General features: G+C 39.8%; 2 non-coding genes and 1 pseudogene across 2 annotated transcripts; 1 reads left to right on the forward strand and 2 right to left on the reverse strand.

The window, feature by feature from the left end:
- Positions 1–18,331: 18,331 nt before the first annotated feature.
- Positions 18,332–20,611, forward strand: LOC148561413 (uncharacterized; annotated as a pseudogene).
- On the reverse strand, positions 18,866–18,973 carry LOC148561414 (small nucleolar RNA R71). Its single transcript, XR_015886810.1, has one exon. It is a non-coding gene; the product is annotated as a small nucleolar RNA R71 (small nucleolar RNA).
- Positions 20,612–25,322: 4,711 nt separating the features above from the next.
- LOC148561415 (small nucleolar RNA R71) lies at positions 25,323–25,425 on the reverse strand. Its single transcript, XR_015887147.1, has one exon. It is a non-coding gene; the product is annotated as a small nucleolar RNA R71 (small nucleolar RNA).
- Between the last annotated feature and the right edge of the window lie 1,826 nt (positions 25,426–27,251).

Raw genomic sequence — 27,251 nt, forward strand, 5'->3', positions numbered from 1 at the left:
CTAAAGATGGGGTTTATCACAAAGCAAAATGAAAGTTTAATCAAGATGCATTAAAGGCACGTGCATATTCCCAAGGAAGTAGCCTCCTCGAGGAATAAAGCGCAACGATAAAAGAGGGAAAAACAAAAAACACTTCGTATTTAAACTTAGCATAAAACTCGCCAATAGAAGTATAGCTTGGACCAAGGTGCTCGAACATGACTCCCCTAAGGGATCAAGGCTGGAAAGCACAACCTCAAGGGAAGATCGAAGCTTGAGCAGGGGCACTGTTCATACCGTGGGTCGAGCTGTGAGAGCTGGGTTGGATGAAGGTAAAAACGACCGACCTCTTATAAAGGTTGGTCGCCACCGACCTCTCCCCAAAGAGCTCGGCCAAGTTGCTATAATGGCCCGAGCAGGACCAAAGTAGAAGATCACAACCCACCTAAAAGACAGCTGGCCAAAGATAAGGGGACTCACCTCCAAAGGATAAGATAAGATAACTAACTTATCTTATCTCAAGGGAAGTCACTCCACACTACTATAAATACGCTGGAGCACCCAGGTATAACTCATACTCTAATTCTACACAAAAAACCTGCCTAAAGCACGTGCTAACTTAAGCATCGGAGTCTCTTGTAGGTACCACCACCCTCCGGTGATCAGAGATCAGCAGCACCATCAAATCCAGCAAGTCGGAGACGACAGCTCCAGCCACAATAGCAGATCTCATCTGAGGTACAAGAACGGGCCGAAAAGTATATCAACATGGAGGAGAACTCCCGATTAGGAGAAATCTCCAAAGCCGGATTCTTCTACCTACCTCGGGATAAGGATAAATATTCCAGGAAAAAAGAAGACCAATCCGCAAAGAAACCCAGCAAATACCATAATTACACCCCTCTTCGGGTATCCCTTGTGGATGTCTATCGGGAGATATGCAACACAGAAAAAATCCCACCTCCTCACCCGATTAAACACAAAAGGGGAGGAAGTCAGACCGAATACTGCAAATACTACAGGATCTACGTGATGCCAGGGCATCTTAGTCTAGTTTCACTAGCCTTTTTCTTTGTTTTTAATAGGTTTTTTGCACTTTCTTGAGTTATAAGTAAGCAAATTGGGTAGAAATTTGTGCATACCTATATTCATCTAATTATGATTAATTTGATATAATTTCATGAGAATTATGCTATAATTACTTGTGTGCTAAGAATGATGAGAATTCTCATGACTTTAGCAACGCTTTGATGCATGTATTGGTTAATGATAGGTAAAAGAAAGCATGGAGGAAGGTTGAAGAAGGAGACTGGAAAAAGATGAAGAAGAAGCAACGTTGATGGCCAAGTTGGACCACCAACATTGCCTCCAATGTTGGAAGAGAGGCAGAGCAAGTCTCTGCATTATTTACTGATGCTCACGTTGAAGGGAGCATTGGACATCCAATTTTACCCCCAATGTGGTGATAAAAAGTTCAATTCTAGAGCTAAATAAATTTTGAGTGACGTGTACGTGGTGCACGAATTGTGAATCACACTTTTCACAACTTGTACCACTAACCAGCAAGTGCACTGGGTCGTCCAAGTAATATCTTACGTGAGTAAGGGTCGAATCCAACGGAGATTGTTGGTTTGAAGCAATCTATGGTTATCTTGTAAATCTTAGTCAGGAAGTCAATTATGTTTATCAGTTGAATTGCGAATAAATAAGAGAGCATGGATTAAAGGTTACTTGTTGTGCAGTAATGGAGAATATGTTGGAGTTTTGGAGATGCTTTGTCTTCTGAATCTCTGCTTTCCTCTGTCTTCTGATTCACGCACGCACGTCCTCCTATGGCAAGCTGTGTGTTGGTGGATCACCGTTGTCAATGGCTACCTTCCATCCTTCCAGTGAAAACTACGCTCACGCGCTCTGTCACAGCACGGCTAATCACCGGTTGGTTCTCGATCCGTTTTGCGTCTGTCACTAACGCCCAGCCTTTAGGAGTTTGAAGCTCGTCACAGTCATTCAATCCTTGAATCCTACTCAGAATACCACAGACAAGGTTTAGACTTTCCGGATTCTCATGAATGCCGCCATCAGTTCTAGCTTATACCACGGAGATTCTGATTAAGAGATCTCAGAGATACTCATTCAATCGGATATAGAACAGAGGTGGTTGTCAAGCACACGTTCATGGTTTGAGGAAGGTGATGAATGTCACAGATCATCACCTTCATCACATTTAAGCGCGAATGAACATCTTAGATAGGAACAAGCGTGTTTGAATGGAAAACAGAAATACTTGCATTAATTCATCGAGACACAGCAGAGCTCCTCACCCCCAACAATGGGGTTTAGAGACTCATGCCGTTAGAGAATACAAGGGTTTGATCTAAAATGTCATGAGATACAAAATAAGTCTCTAAAAGTTGTCTAAATACTAAACTAGTAACCTAGGTTTACAAAAAATAAGTGGACTATGATGGATGATGCAGAGATCCACTTCTGGGGCCCACTTGGTGTGTGCTGGGGCTGAGATTTAAGTAAGTCACGTGCAGAGGCCATTTGTGGAGTTGAACACCAGTTTTTGTGCCAGTTTGGGCGTTCAACTCCATCTTTTGATCCTTTTCTGGCGCTGGACGCCAGAATTGGGCAGAGAACTGGTGTTGAACGCCAGTTTACGTCCTTTATCCTTGTGCAAAGTATGGACTATTATATATTGCTGGAAAGCCCTGGATGTCCACTTTCCAACGCAATTGGAAGCATGCCATTTAGAGTTCTGTAGCTCCTGAAAATCCACTTTGAGTGCAGGGAGGTCAGAATCCAACAGCATCAGCAGTCCTTTTTCAGCCTGAATCAGATTTTTGCTCAGCTCCTTCAATTTCAGCCAGAAAAATACCTGAAATTACAGAAAAACACACAACTCATATTAAAGTCCAGAAATATAAATTTTTCCTAAAAACTAATGAAAATAGACTAAAAACTAACTAGAACATACCCAAAACTATATGAAATTAACCCCAAAAAGCGTATAAAATATCCGCTCATCACAACACCAAACTTAAACTGTTGCTTGTCCTCAAGCAACTAGACAAATAAAATAGAAGACTAATAGGTTGAGAAGCAATAATATCTCAGAGTTTTTGAGTGAAGCTCAGATTCTAATTTAGATGAGCGGGACTAGTAGCTTTTTGCTTCTGAACAGTTTTGGCATCTCACTTTATCCATTGAAGCTCAGAGTGATTGGCATCTATAGGAACTCAGAATTCAGATAGTGTTATTGATTCTCTTAGTTCAGTGTGATGATTCTTGAACATAGCTTTTTTATGAGTCTTGGCCGTGGCCCTAAGCACTTTGTTTTCCAGTATTACCACTGGATACATAAATGCCACAGACACATAACTGGGTGAACCTTTTCAGATTGTGACTCAGCTTTGCTAAAGTCCCCAATTAGAGGTGTCCAGAGTTCTTAAGCACACTCTTCTTTTTGCCTTGGACCTTGACTTTAACCGCTCAGTCTCAAGTTTTCACTTGACACCTACACGCCACAAGCACATGGTTAGGGACAGCTTGGTTTAGCCGCTTAGACCAGGATTTTATTCCTTTAGGCCCTCCTATCCACTGATGCTCAAAGCCTTGGGATCCTTTTTATTTGCCCTTGCCTTTTAGTTTTAAGGGTTATTGGCTTTTTGCTCTCGCCTCTTGGTTTTAAGAGCTTTTGGCTTTTTCTGCTTGGTTTTTCTTGTTCTTTTTTTTTTTTTCGTCTATATATTTTTTCTGCAAGCTTTGTCCTTTGCTGCTTTTTCTTGCTTCAAGAATCATTTTTATGATTTTTCAGATTATCAATAACATGTCTCATGTTCATCATTCTTTCAAGAGCCAACATATTTAACAGTCTTAAACAACAAATTCAAAAGACATATGCACTGTTCAAGCATTCATTCAGAAGACAGAAAGCATTGCCACCACATTTAACTAATTAGAATTTCTCTTATTAAAACTCGAAATTTTATTGCCTCTTATTCAAAAGATCTACTACTTTATTCATGTTTGCTGATGATGAGAAAAATAAACTATAGCTTAATTGGAGATAAAATCAAAATAGATACTAATTACTACTATATGACTCCTAAGGTAAACTTCTATAAGGACACTGTCACAGAGTTAAAGCAGAAATTAGAAATTAACAACCTTTATTCTGGGGGAACGGGGGTTCCTCTGATCCTTGGGGTGCTTGGTCCTACAAGAGAAGACTTTTGGCGCTTCAATTCCCTTAAGTCACGCCCCTGCTCCTCTTGTTCTTTAAACATATAGGTCAGCATTTGACTGTGTTCCTTCTGTTCTTTTATTATTTGCTCCATAGCTTCCCGTATCTTGGTAACGGACGTCTCAAGATACTCCCAGTATTCAGATTGAGGGATCTCTGGGAGGAATTCCTGTGCTCTCTTCTTGATGGGATCCTCCTGTGCTTGTTGTTTTTCCTTTGATGCTTTGGTGATTAGCTTTTCAATTAGGATATATTCAGTTATTCCCATCCTTACTCCAGCGTCCTTGCAGAGCAGAGAAATCACGCTTGGATAAGCCAACCTGGCCTCTTTAGAATTTTTGTTAGCAATTTTGTAGAGTTCAGTTGAAATCAGTTGATGAACCTCCACTTCCTTCCCCATCATGATGCAATGGATCATCACTGCTCTTTTAACTGTGACTTCAGAACGGTTGCTAGTGGGCAACAGAGAACGCCCAATGAAGTCCAGCCATCCTCTGGCGACTGGTTTGAGATCCTCTCTCTTGAGTTGATTTGGGACACCCTTTGTGTTGGTGGTCCACCTGGCTCCAGGGATACATATGTCCTCTAGAATCTTATCCAGGTCAATGTCTGCTCTCATCATCCTCCTGTTGAAGGAGTCTAGATCATCCTTTAGCTGAGGTAGCTTTAAGATCTCTCTGATCTTGTCAGGGGTGGTATGAAAAATCTTCCCTCTGACCATGGTCCGAAATTCATAGAAGGTAGTTCCAGATAGTTTTTGCTTGTCAGTCTGCCACATATTAGCATAGAACTCCTGGACCATGTTCCTTCCTACTTTCGTTTCAGGATTAGCTAGGACTTCCCAGTTTCTGATTCGAATTTGCTCCTGGATCTCCGGATATTCATCTTCTTTCAGATCGAATCTAACTTCCGGGATCACTGATCTCAGACCCATTACTTTAAGATAATGGTCTGAATGTTCTTTAGATAAGAACTTCCCTTGATTCCAAAGTGGTTTTGGAACGCTCTCTTTCTTGCCTCTTGGAGTGGGTTGTTTTCCTTTAGGAGCCATGATCTTAGTGATCTCGGATAAACACACCAAACTTAGAGGTTTGCTTGTCCTCAAGCAAAAGAAAAGAAAGGAGAGGGATAGAAGGAGAGCTAGGTGCAATTGTTGATGGAGGAGGAGGGAGGCCGAACCCAAATTTAAAGGGATGGGGGGTGGGTTTTCGAAAAATTGGAAAAGATAAGATAAAAAGATTGAGTTGAAAAAGATAAGATAGAAGATATAGTTTAATTTTGAAAAGATATGATAGATTTTTGAAAAAGATAAATCTGAATTTTGAAAAAGATAATATGGAGATTTGAAAAAGATATGGATTAGTTGAAAAGATTTTTGAGTGAAAAAGATAGATTTGTTTTCAGAAAAGTTTCGAAAAGAGTTTGGATTGAATTTGGAAAGAGGGATTTTTAGAAATTAAGGATTTTAGAAATCAGGGTTCTTAACATGTTCATGTAAAAATCATGCATTGAAACATAAAATTTGAAATTAAAATGGAAGTACGTGTGGAAAAATGAATTTGGCTCCTCCCTGCTGTCCTGGCGTTTGAACGCCCAAACACTGCCTGTTTTGGGCATTCAGCGCCCAAATGCTACTCTCTTGGGCATTCAACGCCCAGTTGCTGCCATTACTGGCGTTCAACGCCCAGTGGGTGCCCCTTTCTGGCGTTGAACGCCCAGATTGCTACCATCACTGGCGTTCAACGCCCAGTGGATGCCCATTTTGGGCGTTGAACGCCAAAAATATACTTTTACTGGTGTTTTCTTGCCAGTGAGCTCTTTTTCTCTGTTTTGTGTGCCGAGGTCTTCTGTAAATGATTATTTACCTTGTTGCCAATGAACTCTATATAAACAAATAAGAATAAAAATAGAAATAGGGAAAAATGCTTAGAGGATTGTTGCCCCATGGCTGGGTTGCCTCCCAGCAAGCGCTTCTTTATTGTCTTTAGCTGGACCTTGCTGAGCTTTTAATCTAGCTTCAGCCTTGAGCATTCTTGCTCATTGTTGCCTTCAAGATAATGCTTGATTCTCTGTCCATTGACAATGAACTTCTTATCAGAATCAATATCTTGAAGCTCCACATAACCATATGGTGACACACTTGTAATCACGTATGGTCCCCTCCACCGGGATTTCAGTTTCCTGGGGAATAGCCTGAGTCTAGAGTTAAACAACAGGACCTTCTGTCATGGTTCAAAGATTCTAGATGACAGCTTTCTGTCATGCCATTTTTTTTATTTTTCTTTATAAAGCTTGGCATTTTTGAAAGCTGTGAATCTGAATTCCTCTAGCTCATTTAGCTGGAGCAATCATTTTTCTCCTGCTAATTTGGCATCAAAGTTTAGGAATCTGGTTGCCCAGTAGGCCTTATGTTCCAGTTCCACGGGCAGGTGACATGCCTTACCATACACGAGTTGGTATGGAGAGGTCCCTATAGGGGTCTTGAATGCTGTCCTGTAAGCCCACAGAGCATCATCCAGGCTCCGTGCCCAATCCTTTCTACGGGTATTTACTGTCCGTTCCAGGATTCTCTTTAATTCTCTGTTAGAGACTTCAGCTTGCCCATTGGTTTGTGGGTGATATGGAGTGGCCACCTTGTGGCGAATTCCATACCGAACCATGGCAGAGTAAAGCTGTTTATTGCAGAAGTGAGTGCCCCCATCACTAATTAGTACTCTAGGGACACCAAACCTGCTAAAGATATGTTTCTGGAGGAACTTCAGCACTGTTTTAGTATCATTGGTGGGTGTGGCAATAGCCTCAACCCATTTTGATACATAGTCAACTGCCACCAGAATATAAGTGTTTGAGTATGATGGTGGGAAAGGTCCCATGAAGTCAATTCCCCATACGTCAAACAACTCAATTTTCAAGATTTCTTGTTGAGGCATGGCGTAACCATGAGGCAGGTTACCAGCTCTTTGGCAACTGTCACAGTTACGTACAAACTCTCGGGAATCTTTATAGAGTGTGGACCAATAGAAGCCAAATTGGAGGACCTTGGTGGCTGTTCTCTCACCTCCGAAATGGCCTCCATATTGAGATCCGTGGCAATGCCACAGGATCCTCTGTGCTTCTTCTCTAGGCACACACCTACGGATAATTCCGTCTGCACATCTCTTAAAGAGATAAGGTTCATCCCACAAGTAGTACTTTGCATCAGTAATTAATTTCTTCTTTTGTATCCTGTAGTACTCCTTGGGTATGAACCTTGCAGCTTTATAGTTTGCAATATCGGCAAACCATGGTGCTTTCTGAATGGCGAATAAATGCTCATCAGGAAACGTCTCAGAGATCTCAAGAGAAGGGAGGGACGTCCCTTCCACTGGCTCTATCTGGGACAGATGATCAGCCACTTGGTTCTCTGTCCCTTTTCTGTCTCTTATTTCTATATCAAACTCTTGCAGAAGCAATACCCATCTGATGAGCCTGGGTTTTGAATCCTACTTTGTGAGTAGATATTTAAGAGCAGCATGATCACTATACACAATCACTTTTGATCCTACTAAGTATGATCTGAACTTGTCAATGGCGTAAACCACTGCAAGTAGTTCTTTTTCTGTGGTTGTGTAATTTTTCTGGGCATCATTTAGAACGCGACTGGCATAATAAATAACATGCAGAAGCTTGTCATGCCTCTGTCCCAATACTGCACCAATGGCATGATCACTGGCATCACACATTAGCTCAAATGGTAATGTCCAGTCTGGTGCAGAAATGAATGGTGCTGTGACCAGCTTAGCTTTCAGTGTTTCAAACGCCTGCAGGCACTTTGTGTCAAACACAAATGGCGTGTCAGCAGCTAGCAGATTGCTTAGAGGTTTTGCGATTTTTGAAAAATCCTTTATAAACCTCCTATAGAATCTTGCATGCCCCAGAAAGCTTCTGATTGCCTTAACATTGGCAGGTGGTGGTAATTTTTCAATTACCTCTATTTTTGCTTGATCCACCTCTATTCCCTTGTTTGAGATTTTATGCCCAAGAACAATTCCTTCAGTCACCATGAAGTGACACTTTTCCCAGTTTAAAACTAGGTTGGTTTCTTGGCATCTTTTCAGAACAAGTTTCAGGTGATCAAGACAGGAGCTGAATGAGTCTCCATATACTGAGAAGTCATCCATGAAGACTTCCAGAAATTTTTCCACCATGTCAGAGAAAATAGAGAGCATGCATCTCTGGAAGGTTGCAGGCGCATTACATAGCCCAAATGGCATCCTTCTATAAGCAAACACTCCGGATGGACATGTGAATGCTGTTTTCTCTTGATCCTGGGGATCTACTGCAATCTGGTTATAACCTGAGTAGCCATCCAAAAAGCAGTAATAATCATGACCTGCTAGTCTTTCTAGCATCTGGTCTATGAATGGTAAAGGAAAATGATCCTTTCTGGTGGCTGTATTGAGCCTTCTGTAGTCAATACACATGCGCCACCCTGTAACTGTTCTTGTAGGAACCAGTTCATTTTTTTCATTATGAATCACTGTCATGCCTCCCTTTTTTGGGACGACTTGAACAGGGCTCACCCAGGGGCTATCAGAAATAGGATAAATAATCCCAGCCTCTAGTAACTTGGTGACCTCTTTCTGCACCACTTCCTTCATGGCTGGATTTAGCCGCCTCTGTGGTTGAACCACTGGTTTGGCATTATCCTCCAATAGGATTTTGTGCATGCATCTAGCTGGGCTTATGCCCTTAAGGTCACTTATGGACCACCCAAGAGCTGTCTTGTGTGTCCTTAGCACTTGAATAAGTGCTTCCTCTTCCTGTGAATTTAAAGCAGAGCTTATGATCACTGGAAAGGTGTCACCTTCTCCCAGAAATGCATATTTCAAGGATGGTGGTAGTGGCTTGAGCTCGGGTTTAGGAGGTTTTTCCTCTTTCAGAAGAAAGTTCAGAGGCTCTTTCATGTCCCCTGAATCCTCCAAATCAGGCTGAACATCTTTAAAGATGTCTTCCAACTCTGATTCGAGACTCTCAGCCATGTTGATCTCTTCTACCAAAGAGTCAATAAGATCAACTTTCATGCAGTCTGTTGATGTGTCTAGATGCTGCATGGCTTTGACAGCGTTCAACTTGAACTCATCACTGTTGACTCTCAGGGTTATTTCCCCCTGTTGGACGTCAATGAGGGATCGTCCAGTTGCTAGGAAGGGTCTTCCTAGAATGAGAGTAGCACTCTTGTGCTCCTCCATTTCCAGCACAACAAAGTCAGTGGGAAAGGCGAATGGCCCAACTCTGACAATCATGTCCTCAATCACGCCTGATGGGTATTTAGTGGAACCATCAGCAAGTTGGAGACATATCCGGGTTGGTTTAACTTCTTCAGTTAAGCCAAGCTTCCTGATAGTGGATGCAGGTATTAGGTTGATGCTTGCCCCAAGATCGCATAAAGCTGTCTTGGTGCAATTATCTTCTAATATGCATGGTATCAGAAAGCTCCCAGGGTCTTTAAGCTTTTCAGAAAGCTCTTCAGAATGACTGCACTGCATTCTTCAGTGAGGAGAACTCTTTCTGTTTCTCTCCAATCCTTCTTATGACTCAAGATCTCTTTCATGAACTTGGCATAAGAAGGTATTTGCTCAAGTGCTTCTACAAATGGAATCTTTATTTCAAGAGTCCTGAGGTAATCTGCAAAGTGAGCAAATTGCTTATCCTGCTCCTCTTTCCGGAGTTTTTGAGGATAAGGTATCTTGGCTTTATATTCTTCAACCTTAGTTGCTGTAGGTTTATTGCCTACAGAAGTGGTTGAAGAAGCCTTTTTAGAGGGGTTGTTATTAGCATTTGTGTGTGTCTGATCCCTCAATGGCACTTGAGTGCCAGAGTTAGAAGCTGGAGTGAAATTGGACGCCAGCTCCTTGTCTGCTCCTGGCGTCTGAACGCCAGAACTATGCCCTTTTTGGGCGTTCAGCGCCAGATCCTGCCCATTTTGGGCGTTCAACGCCAGATCCTTGCCCATTTCTGGCGTTGAACGCCAGTCCTGCTGTATCTCTGGCGTTGAACGTCAGTTTTGGCCATGGTCTGGGCATTCAGCGCCAGCCTTCCACTAATTTTCTGGCGTTTTAGTGCCAGAATTATTTTTCCCTGGGCTCTTACTGTCCTCAGGTGAATTTTGGGTGGTTTGCTCATTTCTTAGCTTTTTGCTGCCTTGAGGTGGTGTATTTAATGTTTTCCTACTTCTTAGTTGAACTGCTTGGCATTCCTCTGCTATTTGCTTTGACAGCTGCTGCTTTGTTCGCTTAAACTGTTCGTCCATATGTATATTAGCCATCCTTGTCTCTTGTAACCTGTCTTTAAATTCGGCTAGCTGCTTTGTTAGAAAGTCCAATTGCTGATTGAATTCAGCAGCTTGTTTTACAGGACTGAGTTCATCAGTTACTGTTTTAACCTCTTCATTCATGGAAGGGTTGCTGCTTAGGTACAGATGCTGATTCCTGGCAACTGTATCAATGAGCTCTTAAGCCTCTTCAATTGTCTTTCTCATGTGGATAGATCCACCAGCTGAGTAATCAAGAGACATCTGAGCTCCTTCTGCAAGCCCATAATAGAAGATGTCTAACTGAACCCACTCTGAAAACATTTCAGAGGGGCATTTTCGTAGCATCTCTCTGTATCTTTCCCAGGCATCATAAAGATATTCATTATCTCCTTGTTTAAAGCCTTGGATGTCCAGCCTTAGCTGTGTCATCCGTTTTGGGGGAAAGTACTGATTCAGGAATTTTTCTGTCAGCTGTTTCCATGTCTTTATGCTGGACTTAGGTTGGTTATTCAACTACCTCTTAGCTTGATCTTTTACATCAAATGGAAACAGTAATAGTCTGTAGACATCCTGATCTATTTCTTTATCATGTACTGTGTCAGCAATCTGTAGAAACTGTGCCAGAAACTCTGTAGGTTCTTCCTGTGGAAGACCGGAATACTGGCAACTTTGCTGCACCATGATAATGAGCTGAGGATTCAACTCAAAGCTACTGACTCCAATGGAGGGTATGCAGATGCTACTCCCATATGAAGCAGTAGAGGGGTTAGAATATGACCCCAGAGTCCTCCTGGACTGTTCATTTCCGCTTAGATCCATGATGGAGAAAGGGAGATGATGTAAAATAGAGAAAATATTTTTATTTATTTAATTTATTTATTTATTTCGAAAAAAAAATAAATTAAAATAAAATAAATAAAAATGGGTGAAGATTTTCGAAAAAATGAGGAGAGAGAAAGTGGTTAGGAAGTTTTGAAAAGGATATGATGATTTTTGAAAAAGGTTTTAAAATTAAAAAAAAATCTGAATTTTAAAGGAAATTTTCGAAAGATTGCTTAAAAATAGAGAGAAAAAATATTTTTGAATTTAAAGAGGAGAGAGAAAAACAATAAGATAGCACAAGATTTAAAATTTTTAGATCTGATGCTTCTTGTTTTCGAAAATTTTTAAGGAAAAACACTAAGGAACACCAAACTTAAAATTTTTTAGAAAACCAAAATAAATTTTCGAAAATTTTTTTTTTTTTGAAAAATCAACAAGAAAACACCAAACTTAAAGTTTGGCACAAAATTTAATAGAGAAAATATTATTTATGAAAAAGATTTTAAAAAGAGTGTACCCAACTGCCACGGGCTTAGACTAATGCTCTAGCCAACTGGGCAGAAAATGTAACACTTGTTTTAAAGAAGGATATTTTTAACCAAGAACAATAATAAGAGACTCTAAACCAAAAAGAAAAATTTTCCTAATCTAAGCAACAAAATAATCCGTTAGTTGTTCAAACACGAACAATCCCCGGGAACGGCGCCAAAAACTTGGTGCACGAATTGTGAATCACACTTTTCACAACTCGTACTACTAACCAGCAAGTGCACTGGGTCGTCCAAGTAATACCTTACGTGAGTAAGGGTCGAATCCCATGGAGATTTTTGGTTTGAAGCAATCTATGGTTATCTTGTAAATCTTAGTCAGGAAGTCAATTATGTTTATCAGTTGAATTGCGAATAAACAAGAGAGCATGGATTAAAGGTTACTTGTTGTGCAGTAATGGAGAATATGTTGGAGTTTTGGAGATGCTTTGTCTTCTGAATCTCTGCTTTCCTCTGTCTTCTGATTCATGCACGCACATCCTCCTATGGCAAGCTGTGTGTTGGTGGATCACCGTTGTCAATGGCTACCTTCCATCCTTCCAGTGAAAACTACGCTCACGCGCTCTGTCACAGCACGGCTAATCACCGGTTGGTTCTCGATCCGGTTGGAATAGGATTTACTATCCTTTTGCGTCTGTCACTAATGCCCAGCCTTCAGGAGTTTGAAGCTCGTCACAGTCGTTCAATCCTTGAATCCTACTCGGAATACCACAGACAAGGTTTAGACTTTCCGGATTCTCATGAATGCCGCCATCAGTTCTAGCTTATACCACAGAGATTCTGATTAAGAGATCTCAGAGATACTCATTCAATCAGATATAGAACGGAGGTGGTTGTCAGGCACACGTTCATGGTTTGAGGAAGGTGATGAATGTCACAGATCATCACCTTCATCACATTTAAGCGCGAATGAACATCTTAGATAGGAACAAGCGTGTTTGAATGGAAAACAGAAATACTTGCATTAATTCATCGAGACACAGCAGAGCTCCTCACCCCCAACAATGGGGTTTAGAGACTCATGCCGTCAGAGAATACAAGGGTTTGATCTAAAATGTCATGAGATACAAAATAAGTCTCTAAAAGTTGTTTAAATACTAAACTAGTAACCTAGGTTTACAAAAAATAAGTGGACTATGATGGATGATGCAGAGATCCACTTCTGGGGCCCACTTGGTGTGTGCTGGGGCTGAGATTTAAGTAAGTCACGTGCAGAGGCCATTTGTGGAGTTGAACGCCAGTTTTTGTGCCAGTTTGGGCGTTCAACTCCAGCTTTTGATCCTTTTCTGGCGCTGGACGCCAGAATTGGGCAGAGAACTGGCGTTGAACGCCAGTGTACGTCATCTATACTTGTGCAAAGAATGGACTATTATATATTGCTGGAAAGCCCTAGATGTCTACTTTCCAACGCAATTAGAAGCATGCCATTTCGAGTTCTGTAGCTCCATAAAATCCACTTTGACTGCAGGGAGGTCAGAATCCAACAGCATCAACAGTCCTTTTTCAGCCTGAATCAGATTTTTGCTCAGCTCCTTCAATTTCAGCCAGAAAAATACCTGAAATTACAGAAAAACACACAACTCATAGTAAAGTCCAGAAATATAAATTTTTCCTAAAAACTAATGAAAATAGACTAAAAACTAACTAGAACATACCCAAAACTATATGAAATTAACCCCAAAAAGCGTATAAAATATCCGCTCATCAGTACGCGTCTACGACGCGTACGCGTGAAAGAGCAAAATTTCTGTATCCATGCGCAAGCATGAGTCACGCGCATGCGTGGAATTGCAAAATTTACCATCCACGCGTACGCGCAGGTCACGGGTATGCGTCAAAAACAAACGTTGGAGGTCCAACGTTGCCTCAAATGTTGCCTCCAATGTCCGCAACGAGGAGCCCAGAATTTGAAGTTGAAAAACGTAAATCGACGTGCACACGTCAGTGACGCGTACGCGTAGATGGGAAAAAGGGCAATTCATGCGTGAGCGTGGTGCACGCGTACGCATGAATCAGCAAAATCACAGGCTTCACGCTTAAGCGTGAAGCACGCGTACGCCTAGTTAAGCTGAACGTTGGCCCTCCAACATTGAGTCAAATGCCAATGATAGCAAAGTTTCTGGTTTTTCTGGTTTTCTTCTAAATGGCGTTTGAGTCAACGTTGGCAATCAAACGTTGACTCCAACGTGAAGCATCAGAATTCACAATTCAAACAGATCTCTTCTCAACAGCAAGGTAAACCAATTGGAGCAACTTCAACCCAATTCCATCAAGGCCAAAAGCCCAATTTAGAGATTGAAGATCAAGGGAAGAACGTGTATAAATAGCTTAGAATTTAAGTTAGAAAGAACTTTAACTTCACTTTTCACTTCCGGTTCATTTTAATTTCTTTCAATTCAGCAATGTATCTTTAAATTTCAATTTCCATTTTGAGAGCTATGAACAACTAAGCCCCTTTCATTGGGTTAGAGAAGCTATCCATAATTGTAATTCTTCGGATCCTTGAGAGAGGGATGAAGAATTCATGCTAGAATTGCTTTCTCACATTGGATTAGATTGGGGGTTGGATGGATATAGTGACATGTAATCCTACCAATACTTTGATCTATGAATTTGTGTGGTATAGTCAGTGACCGAACTTCAACTCTTCCCATGAGCAATTAAATCAAGACATTGGGCAATCGTTCATGCTTAGAGAGATTGGTAAGCCAAGACATTGGGATCCAATAATCTAAATTGTCAAGCAATGTCAATGAATGCATTGATTGAGGAAGAGATGAAAATGATTTGATCTGAAGAGTTCAATATCTCCCGAAACCCAACGAATCCCCTATTTCTGATCTTACCCATTCTTTTACATTTTGCTCTTTAATTTCATGCTAATCCCCATTCCCATTTAACTTATAGCAATTTAAGATTCTGTCATTTAATTTCTTGCAATTTAAGTTTTCCGCCAATTTTACTTTCTGCAATCTCAACCAAATCTGATTTTGCTCAACTAGCACAATTTTCCAATTAACATTGATCAATCTACCAATCCCTGTGGGATTCGAACTTACTCTACTGTGAGTTTTTACTTGACGACGAACTGGTGCACTTGCCGGTAGGAAATTGTTGAGAGACGGTTTCCGAGTGAATCAAGTTTATGGCACCGTTGTCGAGGATTGGTTTTGTATTGACAATTATTAATTGGAGGATAATTATATTGAGCACTTTTCTTTTTGATGAGCGGATAATTTATACGCTTTTTGGCATTGTTTTTAGTATGTTTTTAGTAGGATCTAGTTACTTTTAGGGATTTTTTTATTAGTTTTCATGTTAAATTCACATTTCTGGACTTTACTATGAGTTTGTGTGTTTTTCTATGATTTCAGGTATTTTCTGGCTGAAATTGAGGGACTTGAGCAAAAATCAGATTCAGAGGTTGAAGAAGGACTGCTGATGCTGTTGGATTCTGACTTCCCTGCACGCAAAGTGGATTTTCTGGAACTACAGAACTCTAAATGTCGCGCTCTCAACGGCGTTGGAAATTAGACATCCAGGGCTTTCCAGCAATATATAATAGTCCATACTTTGCCCAAGTTTAGATGACGCAAAAGGGCGTTGAACGCGAGTTCTACGCTGCAGTCTGGAGTTAAACGCCAGAAACACGTCACGAACCAGAGTTGAACGCCAAAAACACGTTACAACTTGGTGTTCAACTCCAAAAGAAGCCTCTGCACGTGTAAACTTCAAGCTCAGCCCAAGCACTTACCAAGTGGGCCCCGGAAGTGGATTTATGCATCAATTACTTACTTCTGTAAACCCTAACAGCTAGTTTAGTATAAATAGGACTTTTTACTATTGTATTTGATATATGATTTTTAGTTTATCTTTGGATCATATTGATCACGTTGGGGGCTGGCCATTCGGCCATGCCTGAACCTTCATCACTTATGTATTTTCAACGGTAGAGTTTCTGCACTCCATAGATTAAGGTGTGGAGCTCTGCTGTTCCTCATGATTTAATGCAAAGTACTACTGTTTTTCTATTCAATTCATCTTATTCCGCTTCTAAGTTATGCACCCAAGAACATGATGAATGTGATGATTATGTGACGCTCATCATCATTCTCACTTATGAACGCGTGCCTGACAGACACTTCTGTTCTACATGCAAACAAGCTAGAATGAGTATCTCTTAGATATCTAACACAGAGGACCGAGTCCGAGATATTAGAATCTTCATGGTATAAGTTAGAACCCATGGATGGCCATTCCTGAGATCCAGAAAGTATAAACCTTGTCTGTGGTATTTCGAGTAGGATCTGGGAAGGGATGGCTGTGACGAACTTCAAACTCGCGAGTGCTGGGCGTAGTGACAGACTCAAAAGGAGGGTGAATTCTATTCCAGTATGATCGAGAACCTCCAGATGATTAGCCGTGCTGTAACAGAGCATTTGGACCTTTTTCACAGAGAGGATGAGATGTAGCCATTGACAACGGTGATGCCTTACAGATAGCTTGCCATGGAAAGGGGTAGGAATGATTGGATGAAGACAGCAGGAAAGCAGAGGTTCACAGGAACGAAAGCATTTCTATACGCTTATCTGAAATTCTCACCAATGATTTACATAAGTATTTCTATCTTTATTTTCTGTTTATTTATTATTATTATTCAAAAACTCCATAACCATTTGATATCCGCCTGACTAAGATTTACAAGATGACCATAGCTTGCTTCATACCAACAATTTCCATGGGATCGACCCTTACTCACGTAAGGTTTTATTACTTGGACGACATAGTGCACTTGCTGGTTAGTTGTATCAAAGTTGTGAATGAAAAACGATTTATTAAGACGTGCGTACTGAGTTTTTGGCGCCGTTGCCTGAGATCACAATTTCGTGCACCAAGTTTTTGGCGCCATTGCCATGGATTGTTCGAGTTTGGACAACTGACTGTTCATCTTGTTGCTCAGATTAGGTAATTTTCTTCTTGTCCCAACTTTTATTTTGTTTTCAAAAAGCTTTCAAAAATCTTCCAAAAATTTTTCCTTTATTTTCGAAAAAAAAAATAAAAATAAATCTTTTCAAATGAATTCTAGTGTTTCAGATGATGCTTTTATCATCACAGGAGCTAGTTGATTCCCATCAATTTGGCTGTTGTATGTAATGTCCTGCTGAAGCTTATTCTACGCTGTCTAATCTCTTTAGACTAACTTTGCATGATTCCTAGGAATTCTTATTAAAAATTTTGAAATCCTTAATTTCTTTTTTTAAAATAATTTTTGAAAATCCAAAAAAAAATTATAAAATCATAAAAACCAAAAATATTTTATGTTACTTGTTTGAGTCTTGAGTCAAGTTTTAAGTTTGGTGTCAATTGCATCTTTTTAATTTTCTAAAAATTATTTTCAAAAATTTCATGCATTGCATTCTTCATGATCTTCAAGTTGTTCTTGGCCAGTTGTCTTGTTTGATCTTCATGTTTTCTTGTTTTGTGTCTTTCCTTGTTTTTCATATGCATTCTTGAATTATTAGTGTCTAAAGAATAAAAATTTTTAAGTTTGGTGTCTTGCATGTTTTCTTTTCTTGAAAATTTTTCAAAAATAAGTTCTTGGTGTTCATCTTGACATTCAAAGTGTTCTTGGTGTTCATCTTGACATTCATAGTGTTCTTGCATTCATCACATATTTTGATCCAAAATTTTCATGCATTAAGTCTTTGGGTTGGTTTTCTCTTTCTTCATTGAAAATTCAAAAATCAAAAAAATATCTTTCCCTTATTTTACTCATAAATTTTCAAAAATTTGAGTTGAATTTTTCAAAACTTTTTAAAATTTAGTTGTTTATTATGAGTCAAATCAAATTTTCAATTTAAAAATTCTATCTTTTTCAAATCTTTTTAAAAAAATCAAATCTTCTTCATTTTTCTTATTTATTTTCGAAAATTATAAAAATATTTTTCAAAACTAATTTTAATCATATCTTTCAATCATATCATTTTAAATTTCAATCATATCATTTTCAAAAACAAATTTTAAAACTTTTTCAATCAATCTTATCTTTTTTATTTCAATCATATCTTTTTCAAAACCACCTAACTACTCTTCCCTTTCTAGTTTTCGAAAATACCTCCCTCTTTTTCAAAAATTCTTTTTAGTTAATTAATTGTTTAAATTTTAATTTTAATTCTCCTTTAATTTTCAAAAATCATCAACTTCTTTTCAAAAATTAATTTTCAAAATTCCCTCTCCCTCATCTCCTTCTATTTATTTATTCATCTACTAACACTTCTCTCCCATCCAAAAATTCGAACACCACCTCCCTCTCTGTGTTCGAGTTTTTCCTCTTCTCCTCTTTACATTACATTTTTTTCTTCTTCTACTCACACAAAGGAACCTCTCTCCACTGAGGCAAAGAGGATCCCTATTATTTTCTGTTTTCTTCTTTTTCATATGAGCAGGAGCAAGGACAAGAACATTCTTGTTGAAGCAGATCCTGAACCGGAAAGGACTCTGAAAAGGAAACTAAGAGAAGCTAAAATACAACAATCTAGAGACAACCTTAAAGGAATTTTCGAACAGGAAGAGGAGATGGCAGCCAAAAATGATAATAATGCAAGGAGGATGCTTGGTGACTTTACTGCACCTAATTTCAATTTACATGGAAGAAGCATCTCCATCCCTGCCATTGGAGCAAACAACTTTGAGCTGAAACCTCAATTAGTTTTACTGATGCAGCAGAACTGCAAGTTTCATGGACTTCCATCTGAAGATCCTTTTCAGTTCTTAACTGAATTTTTGCAGAATTGTGATACTGTTAAGACCAATGGGGTTGATCCCGAGGTCTACAGGCTCATACTTTTCCCTTTTGCTGTAAGAGACAGAGCTAGAGTATGGTTGGACTCTCAACCTAAAGATAGCCTGAACTCTTGGGATAAACTGGTAACGGCTTTCTTAGCCAAGTTCTTTCCTCCTCAAAAGCTGAGTAAGCTTAGAGTGGATGTTCAAACCTTCAGACAGAAAGAAGGTGAATCCCTCTATGAAGCTTGGGAGAGATACAAGCAATTGACCAAAAAGTGTCCTTCTGACATGCTTTCAGAATGCACCATCCTGGATATATTCTATGATGGTCTGTCTGAATTAGCTAAGATATCATTGGATACTTCTGCAGGTGGATCCATTCACCTAAAGAAAACGCCTACAAAAGCTCAAAAACTTATTGACATGGTTGCTAACAACCAGTTTATGTACACTTCTGAGAGGAATCCTGTGAGTAATGAGACGCCTCAGAAGAAGGGAGTTCTTGAAATTGATGCTCTGAATGCCATATTGGCTCAGAACAAACTATTGACTCAGCAGGTCAATATGATTTCTCAGAGTCTGAATGGAATGCAAGCTGCATCCAACAGTACTCAAGAGGCATCTTCTAAAGAAGAAGCTTATGATCTTGAGAACCCTACAATAGCAGAGGTGAATTACATGGGTGAACCTTATGGAAACACCTATAATCCCTCATGGAGAAATCATCCAAATTTCTCATGGAAGGATCAATAAAAGCCTCAACAAGGCTTTAATAATGGTGGAAGAAATAGGTTTAACAATAGTAAATCTTTTCCATCATCCACTCAGCAACAGACAGAGAATTATGAGCAGAATCCATCTAGCTTAGCAAATTTAGTCTTTGATCTATCTAAGGCCGCTGTGAGTTTCATGAATGAAACAAGGTCTTCCATTAGAAATTTGGAAGCACAAGTGGGCCAGCTGAGTAAAGGAATCACTGAAACCCCTCCTAGTACTCTCCCAAGCAATACAGAAGAGAATCCAAAGAGTGAGTGCAAAGCCATTGATATAACAATCATGGCCGAACTTGCAAGGGAGGAAGAGGACGTGAATCCCAGTGAGGAAGACCTCCTGGGACGTCCAGAGATCAATAAGGAGTTTCCCTCTAAGGAACCAAAGGACTCTGAGGCTCATCTGGAGACCATAGAGATTCTATTAAACCTCCTTATGCCATTCATGAGATCTGATGAGTATTCTTCTTCTACAGAGAATGAGGATGTTACTGAAGAGCAAGTTGCCAAGTACCTTGGTGCAATCATGAAGTTGAATGCCAAATTATTTGGTAATGAGACTTGGGAAGATGAACCTCCCTTGCTCATCAATGAACTGAGTGATCTGGATCAACTGACATTGCCTCAGAAGAAACAGGATCCTGGAAAGTTCTTAATACCTTGTACCATAGGCAGCATGACCTTTGAGAAGGCTCTATGTGACCTGGGGTCAGGAATAAACCTCATGCCACTCTCTATAATGGAGAAACTGGAAATCTTTGAGGTACAAGCTGCTAAAATCTCATTAGAGATGGCAGACAATTCTAGAAAACAGGCTTATAGATAAGTAGAGGACATGTTAGTAAAGGTTGAAGGCCTTTACATCCCTGCTGATTTCATAATCCTAGATACTGGAAAGGATGAGGATGAATCCATCATCCTTGGAAGACCCTTCCTAGCCACAGCAAGAGCTGTGATTGATGTGGACAGAGGAGAATTGGTCCTTCAACTAAATGAGGATAACCTTATGTTTAAAACTCAAGGATCTCCTTCTATAACCATGGAGAGGAAGCATGAAAAGCTTCTCTCACTGCAGAGTCAACCAAAGCCCCCACAGTCAAACTCTAAGTTTGGTGTTGAACTCCCATATCCAAACTCTAAGTTTGGTGTTGGTAGTCTATAAAATTGACCTGATCACCTGTGTGGCTCCATGAGAGCCCACTGTCAAGCTATTGACATTAAAGAAGTGCTTGTTGGGAGGCAACCCAATGTTATTTAATCATTTTTATTTTATTTTCTCTTTGTTATTTCATGTTTTATTAGGTTGATGATCATGTGGAGTCATAAAAACTACTGAAAAATCAAAAATAGAATAAAAAACAGCATTGAAAATAGAACACCCTGGAGGAAGGGCTTACTGGCGTTTAAACGCCAGTAAGGAGCATCTGGCTGGCGTTCAATGCCAGAACAGAGCATGGAGCTGGCGCTGAACGCCAGAAACAAGCATGAAGCTGGCGTTCAACGCCAGAAACATGCTGCATATGGGCGTTGAACGCCCAGAACAAGCATCACTTCGGCGTCTAAACGCCAGAAATGCATGCAAAGGCATTTTACATGCCTAATTGGTGCAGGGATGTAAATCCTTGACACCTCAGGATCTGTGGACCCCACAGGATCCCCACATACCTCCACTCACCTTCCCTCCTCATAATCCTATATCACCCTCTCTCTCTCCATTCATAGTCATCCCTTCTGTTTTCCATTCACCACTCACATCCATATACCCCACCTACCTTAAAAAATTCAAAATCTCTTTCCCACCCAATCCCACCCATATAGACGAATACACACATCCCTCCATCTCCTCCATATCTTCTTCTTCTTCTATTCTTTTTTCTTTTGCTCGAGGGCGAGCAACATTCTAAGTTTGGTGTGGTAAAAGCATAGCTTTTTTTGTTTTTCCATAACCATTGATGACACCTAAGGCCAGAGAAACCTCTAGAAAGAGGAAAAGGAAGAAAAAAGCTTCCACCTCCGAGTCATAGGAGATGGAGAGATTCATCTCAAGGGTCTATAGCTCAGTGGTAGAACATTTGACTGCAAATCAAGAGATCCCTGAGATACCTCAGGGGATACATTTTCCTCCACACAATTATTGGGGACAACTAAGGGTGGAACATCAAGATCACTCCATCATCCTCCATGAAATTAGAGAAGATCAAAGAGCAATGAGGGAGGAGCAACAAAGACAAGGAAGAGACATAGAAGAGCTCAAGGACATCATTGGTTCCTCAATAAGGAAACGCCACCATCACTAAGGTGGACTCATTCCTTGTTCTCAAATTTTCTGTTTTTCGTTTTCTTTATGTTAAGTGCTTATCTATGTTAGTATCTTATTACATGATCATTAGTATTTAGTAACTTTGTCTTAAAGTTATGAATGTCCTATGAATCCATCACCTCTCTTAAATGAAAAATGTTTTTAATTCAAAAGAACAAGATGTACATGAGTTTCGAATTTATCCTTGAACTTAGTTTAATTATATTGATGTGGTGACAATACTTTTTGTTTTCTGAATGAATGCTTGAACAGTGCATATGTCTCTTGAAGTTGTTGTTTATGAATGTTAAATATGTTGGCTCTTGAAAGAATGATGACAAGGAGACATGTTATTTGATAATCTGAAAAATCATAAAAATGATTCTTGAAGCAAGAAGAAGCAGTGAATACAAAGCATGCAGAAAAAAAAAAGAAGAGAAAAAAAATGGCAAAAATAAAAAGAGAAAAAGAAAAAGCAAGCAGAAAAAGCCAATAGCCCTTAAAAACAAAAGGCAAGGGTAATAAAAAGGATCCAAGGCTTTGAGCATCAGTGGATAGGAGGGCCTAAAGGAATAAAATCCTGGCCAAAGCGGCTAAACCAAGCTGTCCCTAACCGTGTGCTTGTGGCGTGAAGGTGTCAAGTGAAAACTTGAGACTGAGCGGTTAAAGTCAAGGTCCAAAGCAAAAAGAAGAGTGTGCTTAAGAACCCTGGACACCACTAATTGGGGACTTTAGCAAAGCTGAGTCACAATCTGAAAAGGTTCACCCAGTTATGTGTCTGTGGCATTTGTATATCCGGTGGTAATACTGGAAAACAAAGTGCTTAGGGCCACGGCCAAGACTCACAAAGTAGCTGTGTTCAAGAATCAACATACTGAACTAGGAGAATCAATAACACTATCTGAACTCTGAGTTCCTATAGATGCCAATCATTCTGAACTTCAATGGATAAAGTGAGATGCCAAAACTATTCAAGAGGCAAAAAGCTACAGGTCTCGCTCATCTGATGGGAGCAATGTTTCATTGATATTTTGGAATTTATAGTATATTCTCTTCTTTTAATCCTATTTGATTTTCAGTTGCTTGGGGACAAGCAACAATTTAAGTTTGGTGTTGTGATGAGCGGATAATTTATACGCTTTTTGGCATTATTTTTATTATGTTTTTAGTAGGATCTAGTTAATTTTAGGGATGTTTTTATTAGTTTTTATGTTAAATTCACATTTCTGGACTTTACTATGAGTTTGTGTGTTTTTCTGTGATTTCAGGTATTTTCTGGCTGAAATTGAGGGACTTGAGCAAAAATCAGATTCAGAGGTTGAAGAAGGACTGCTGATGCTGTTGGATTCTGACCTCCATGCACTCAAAGTGGATTTTCTGGAGCTACATAACTCTAAATGGCACGCTCTCAACAGAGTTGGAAAGTAGACATCCAGGGCTTTGCAGCAATATATAATAGTCCATACTTTGCCCAAGTTTAGATGACGCAAAAGGGCGTTGAACGCCAGTTCTACGCTGCAGTCTGGAGTTAAACGCCAGAAACACGTCACGAAACAGAGTTGAACGCCAAAAACATGTTACAACTTGGCGTTCAACTCCAAAAGACGCCTCTACACATGTAAACTTCAAGCTCAGCCCAAGCACTCGCCAAGTGGGCCCCGGAAGTGGATTTATGCATCAATTACTTACTTTTGTAAATCCTAGCTGCTAGTTTAGTATAAATAGGACTTTTTACTATTGTATTTGATATATGATTTTTAGTTTATCTTTGGATCATATTGATCACGTTAGGGGCTGGCCATTCGGCCATGCCTGAACCTTCATCACTTATGTATTTTCAACGGTAGAGTTTCTGCACTCCATAGATTAAGGTGTGGAGCTCTGCTGTTCCTCATGATTTAATGCAAAGTACTACTGTTTTTCTATTCAATTCAACTTATTCCGCTTCTAAGATATTCATTCGCACGCAAGAACATGATGAATGTGATGATTATGTGACGCTCATCATCATTCTCACTTATGAACGCGTGCCTGACAAACACTTCCGTTTACATGCAAACAAAGCTAGAATGAGTATCTCTTAGATATCTAATATAGAGGACCGAGTCCGAGATATTAGAATCTTCGTTGTATAAGTTAGAACCCATGGATGGCCATTCCTGAGATCCGGAAAATCTAAACCTTATCTGTGGTATTCCGAGTAGGATCTGGGAAGGGATGGCTGTGACGAACTTCAAACTCGCGAGTGCTGGGCATAGTGACAGACGCAAAAGGAGGGTAAATCCTATTCCAGTATGATCGAGAACCTCTAGATGATTAGCCGTGCCGTGACAGAGCATTTAGACCTTTTTCACAGAGAGGATGGGATGTAGCCATTAACAACGGTGATGCCTTACAGAAAGCTTGCCATGGAAAGGAGTAGGAATGATTGGATGAAGGCAGCAGGAAAGCAGAGGTTCAGAGGAATGAAAGCATCTCTATACGCTTATCTGAAATTCTCACCAATGATTTACATAAGTATTTTTATCCTTATTTTCTGTTTATTTATTATTATTATTCGAAAACTCCATAACAATTTGATATCCGCTTGACTGAGATTTACAAGATGACCATAGCTTGCTTCATACCAACAATCTTCGTGGGATCGACCCTTACCCACGTAAGGTTTTATTACTTGGATGACCTATTGCACCTGCTGGTTAGTTGTATCGAAGTTGTGAATGAAAAACGATTTATTAAGACGTGCGTACTGAGTTTTTGGCACCGTTGCCTGAGATCACAATTTCATGCACCACTTTTCTTTTGAATTTTAATTTTAGTTGTTCATTTTTGTTCTCTGCAATCTTTAGTTGTTTTTCTTTAATTTTACCTTACTTCTTTACTTCTAGCAAGCTAACCCACTAACCATTTTATAAATTACTCTAACCAAGCTAACTATACTCTATTTTAGTGGACTCTGCAATTGCTGTTTCTTGTACTTGTTCATTATATGACAGGTAGAAGAGAGGCCTCAACCTCATTTGATAGTGAACCAGAAAGAACCTTCCTGAGATTAAGGAGGGAACTAAGAGGAAAGAGGGCTGTTGGTGTAGAAGAAGAAGAGGAAGACTTAGATATAACCATGGAGGATGATATGGAAAACCATCATGAAGGAGTGGTGAATAACCATGCCAGAAGAGGTGGAGCCAACCCTGTTGGACAAGAGAGGAGAGTTTTGGGATCATACATCAATCTAAACCCAGGAAACTGTGGTAGCAGCATTCAAAAGCCAACTATCAATGCTAATAACTTCGAATTGAAGCCCCAGCTCATAACTCTTGTGCAAAACAACTGTTCTTTCAGAGGAAGTGCCCAAGAGGATCCTAATGAGCATCTTACTAAATTCCAAAGGATATGTGACACAGTTAAATCTACTGGTGTTCATCCTGACACCTATAGATTGCTACTATTTCCATTTTCTTTGAGGGACAAAGCATCAAAGTGGCTAGAATCATTTCCCAAAGAATGCCTGACAACTTGAGAGGATGCGGTGAATAGATTATTGACAAGGTTCTACCCTCCACAAAAAGTTAACAGGCTGAGAACTAAAGTGCAGACATTCAGACAGTAAGATGGTGAGACTATTTATGAAGCCTGGGAGAGATTCAAGGATTTGACAAGAAAATGCCCTGTAATATATTTAATGACTGGGTACAACTTCATATCTTCTATGAAGGGCTGAATTGTGAATCAAAAAAAGCTATAGACCACTCATCTGGAGGTTCCCTTAACAAGAAGAAGACCATTGAAGTAGCCATTGATGTTATGGAGACAGTGGCTGACAATGAGTATTTTTATGCCTCAGATAGGAGCAACAAGAGGGGAGTCTTGGAATTATACCAAATGGATGCAATCCTGGCCCAGAACAAGATGATCACCAAGCAACTGGCTGAATTAACCAAGCAAATGGTGAAGAATCAGGCTGCAACTATCCACAGTCAACCATCACCTCAAGGAGAGTTGGAGACAGAAGAAGGAGTTAACTGGGAGGAAGCTAATTACCTTGGAAATTCATCCAGGCAAGCTAATGATCCATATTCTAAAACCTATAACTCTGGTTGGAGAAACCACCCAAACTTTGGATGCGAAAACCAACAAAACCAAGGCCAAGACCACAGACCACACAATCAAAGCCCATATAACAACTCCACTAACCAAAACTCAAAAACAAAAACCATAGCAAACCACACAAAACTCTTATTCACAGCCACCATACCAAAGCCATAATAACCACTCCCAACACCCCAATTTCAACCAACCATCACCACATGTGGATGACAGAATGGCCAAAATAGACGCTATGCTTGCAAACCTTTGAAAGGAATTTGAGGACATAAAAAAATTTAAGGAAGAAGTAAAAGGGAGTATGAAAAGCCGAGGAGAGGTTCTTAAAAATCTCGAGTCACAGGTTGGATACCTATCTCAACAAATCCCTAAATCCACTGATAGCTTCCCAAGTGACACTAAGAAGAATCCAAGAGGAGGAACACAAAATGTGAAATGGGAGGAATGTAAAGCAGTAAGCCTAGCAAGTGAGGAGGTTTGGATAGAGGAAGTTAGCAATCCTACAACACATAATGAAAGAGTTTTAGAAGAAAGGAAAGAAGAGATTGAGCAAAAGACTGATCCTGCCCAAGAGAGAGAATCAAAAGAGAAAAAAACCATGCAACCTTATGTGCCACAAGCACCATTCCCACAGAGGCTCAGAGGAGGTGAGAAAGAAATTTCATATTCAAGATTCCCAAGAGCACAATTCCCACAAGTCATCTTATGCTAGTTTTACAAGGATTTTTCATTAGTTTCATTAGGTTTTATGCACTTTCTTGCACAATAAGTAAGTAATTGGAGTGGATTTTCATGATTATCTTGAATCAATCAACTATCATTTATTTTACACAAAATTATAGGATTTATGCTAGAATTAATTGATTTCATAAATGATGCAAAGACCTTATGAATTTGGTGATACTTTGATTATTTGTTTGGTTGCTTGTAGGTGAAGAAATGAAGAAAAGGGGGAGGCCAATCAAGGGAGCAATGTTCAAAGAGTGAACTTGGAGTTCACTAATGCAACGCACCAAGGGGCCACACTCAGCAACGCTTTTAGGCCAGCGTTCACTTTGGAAATGAACGTAGCGTTCACTTTGTGAACCTTTTCGTGGATTACTGCCAAGGAAGGAAGGCGCGCATCAAAAAGGCAAGGAATAGCGTTCAAAATTTGAACGTGGCATTCACTTTGTGAACTTTATCAAGACTTTCACACTTGGGAGGTCATCTTGTACACTAAGGAGCATTCAATTAATGAACGTAGCGCTCAACCAAGGGAGCACTAGGCAACGTTCAACAAGTGAACGTGATGTTCACTAAGTGAACGCTAGGCAAGAAGGATTGCGCACGTGAGGAAGCATGCAAGCAAAATGAACGTGGAGTTCACAAAGTGAATTAAACGCTCTACTGAGAGGAG

Source organism: Arachis ipaensis, chromosome B6, assembly GCF_059453495.1.
Source record: "Arachis ipaensis isolate K30076 ecotype BB chromosome B6, ASM5945349v1, whole genome shotgun sequence".
In the NCBI taxonomy this organism is placed as follows: domain Eukaryota; kingdom Viridiplantae; phylum Streptophyta; class Magnoliopsida; order Fabales; family Fabaceae; genus Arachis; species Arachis ipaensis.